At 42.2% G+C, this 3,206-nt stretch overlaps 1 pseudogene; it reads left to right on the top strand.

The window, feature by feature from the left end:
- Nucleotides 1–1,517: 1,517 nt before the first annotated feature.
- LOC144930603 (olfactory receptor-like protein COR4) lies at nt 1,518–2,516 on the top strand (annotated as a pseudogene).
- Nucleotides 2,517–3,206: the final 690 nt, after the last annotated feature.

Genomic DNA, 3,206 nt, shown 5'->3' with positions numbered 1-3,206 from the left:
GAAATCAATATGTTTAAAATTCTGGGTGCTCCACTACAGGAAAGATGGAGATAGATTGGAGACAGCCCAGAGGACAGCAACAAAAATGATGAAAGGTTTAGAAGCGGTAGGGGATGGGCTAGATGACCTCTTCAGGCCCTACGTTTCTATGATTGTATGAAAAGATAATGCAGCTGCCTAAATGTTCTGCTGGACTGAGGCAAGATCCATGCAGGATGAAGCCCTAAATGACCTATTGTTCTTTGCTTGGACACATTTGATGAAAGAAGTCAAGTCCTTCTTCCTTGGTACCTTCTGTAGAACTGCACATTAACCAAGCTGCCTTTGAAGTTGAATAATCATTTTATTTGTAATATTTGTCTGAATGCCGACTGACTGGCATGCTATTTGGCCACAACCAAAGAGTGGGTAAAGAAATAAATGACACGTGTGTGTATGTACGGCATGTGTATGAATATGTACACACACACACACACACGTACACACTTTTTCTTCGTCTTTGGCCACAATAAACATACCACACATACATACCTGCTGATCACACTCGATGTTCTCTACCTTTTAACTTGTCAGGGGTGTTATGAATGAGAACCACAACATTCTCATAATTTCACAAACTGGAATGTGCGACATGAGCTAAATACATTTAACTATTATATGATTTGGCAATCACTATTGTGACATGGGGTGAGGAAAGAGATGCAGTGAGGATATTCACATAGGATGAAACAGGTTTACAGGCAGTTTGATCCCAACTCAATAATCATAATAGAATATTATTATTCTTATCTCTATAAAGTTAGGTTAAAAGGTAAATCTATTGTGACAATATTTTTTTCTTATCATTATAAATATATGTTTCTGAAAATATGTTCATTGTGGTTAATTTTCTCATAAATATTCGCCCCTGGCTACACACTTTTAGTCTGATCATTAGAAGTGTATGTGTGGTAATTTTTCAGCAGCCAAAGAACAAGAAGCTTCAGGATTTAGTCAGCATGGCTGTAGTGTCCAGAAGGGATACATTTGGAAGTTCCATTTTTGAACTATTTCCTCAATGAATGTATGTACATACTGTGTACTGCCTGGTTGCCAATGATTTAAAAACATGAAGGCAAATTTCGGTGCTGGAAACTGTCACCCAATAACCAGAGAGTGTGATGCACTCTGTGTCTTCCTCCTACCCATGTTATTGTTCACAGGCATAATGGAGATCCACGGATCCTAAGTCTACACTAATCAGTGAAATTAAAATATGAGCTGAATCAGGGTCAAAATGTAAATCAGACTAAATAGCAGGATAATGCACTTTCCTAGAGATAAAGGATTTTTTTTTCTCCCTTAGAAGAAGTGAAGGAGTTCTGGGTTTTCCCATCAGTTGTTACAGGTTCCATTCCATAACTCAAAGGGTCTCTCTGCATATGACCACAGTTCTTTATATTAGCATACACCATTCACATAAGAACTAATGCCTTCCTTTATGGTTGATCCCGCAGCGAGCACCCAAGGCTGAATGAATGGCTGGAGGAAATTGTATGGCAGTGACCGAGTTCATTCTCACAGGACTGACTGATCGTCTGGAGCTGAAGGTCCCCCTCTTCGTGATGTTCCTAGTGATCTATGGTATCACCCTGGTGTGGAATCTGGGGATGATGGTTTTAATCAGGATCGATCCCTGACTTCACACCCCCATATACTTCTTCCTCAAGAATTTGTCCGTCGTGGATGTCTGTTACTCCACAGTCATCACTCCCAAGATGCTGATGAGCTTCTTAGCAGAGAGGAAAGCTATTTCCTACACAGCTTGCATCATCCAATATTTTAGCTTCATATTGCTTGCCATCTCTGAGTGCCTTCTGCTGGCAGTAATGGCGTACGACCGTTATGTAGCCATCTGTAACCCGCTGCTGTACACAGTCATCATGTCTCCAAAGCACTGCCTACGGCTGGCAGCTGGTTCATATCTATGGGCCTTCCTGAACTCTGTGATACACACAAGCGGTTTGCTAAGATTATCCTACTGCCACTCCAATCTCCTGAATCATTTTTTATGTGATATGAACCCACTTCTAAAGCTCTCCTCTTCTGGCACCTATGTCAACGAGCTCCTTGTTTTCCTCTTTGGCAGTCTGATAGAGGTGATTAGCATTGGGACCATCCTCATCTCATACATCTTAATTATTGCAACTGTTCTGCAGATCCGCTTAACCGACGGCAGGTGCAAAGCCTTCTCCACCTGCACCTCCCACCTGACGGCTGTCTCCATGTTCCACGGGACAATTCTCTTCATGTACTTCCGACCCAGCACCAGCTACGTGCTGGACACAGACAAAATGGCCTCCGTGTTCTACACGGTGGTGATCCCCATGCTGAACCCCCTCGTCTACAGCTTGAGGAACAAGGATGTGATGGATGCCCTGAGGAGAGCAATAGAGACAAAATTGAGGGCCCATTTTCCCCCAAAGGGTGTCATAATAGGACAACCAAATCCTTCAATGGCTGCTCTGCACACATAGGGCTTGGCTCCACTATGGGGTGGATCAATGCTGCAGCGATCGATGCACTGGGGGACAATTTAGCAGCTCTAGTGAAGACTCACTGGATCGACCCCGATTGCTCTCCCATTGACTCTGGTACTCCACCAGAATGAGATGAGTAAGGGGAGTCAACAGGAGAGTTTCTTCTGTAGACTCAGCGAAGTGTGGACCCAGCAATAAGTAGATCTAAGCTACGTCTATTTGAGTGTCACTACTAACACAACTCAAATTATGTAGCTTCGATTGACCTGTTCCCTTAGTGTAAACTAGGCCATGTGCTCTGATTCAGAAAGTCCATAAGCACATGTTTAAGCATGTCTCCCTTCGGCTTCAGTGGGACATAACCATATGTTTAAAGTTAAACATGTATTTAAGTGCTGCCTCAGACAGAGATGCTTTTCTGAGCAGACACCTTATGTGCATAAAAAGGCCATGTCAGTAATTAAATGATGGTTTGGCTCCCCTGTACCGATAGTAAAATACTTTGAAATTGATTTTTCAGTGTAAGATGTAAGAGTGTGATTCAGATATTGCTTAGAATTACTGAATAAAAGGGAAAAGTTCACACTGCAACCATGGAGTCATGAGCAATAACCAGGGCTGGTTTGATACTCCAAAAACATTGACAGATATTTGTTCAAATAAATGTTGTGATTTTGCTTCAATCAG

The sequence above is a fragment of the Lepidochelys kempii genome, chromosome 6, assembly GCF_965140285.1.
Source record: "Lepidochelys kempii isolate rLepKem1 chromosome 6, rLepKem1.hap1, whole genome shotgun sequence".
NCBI classification, from domain to species: Eukaryota; Metazoa; Chordata; order Testudines; family Cheloniidae; genus Lepidochelys; species Lepidochelys kempii.
Note: the sequence above shows the minus strand (reverse complement) of the source record. Positions and strands in the feature narration are given on the sequence as shown.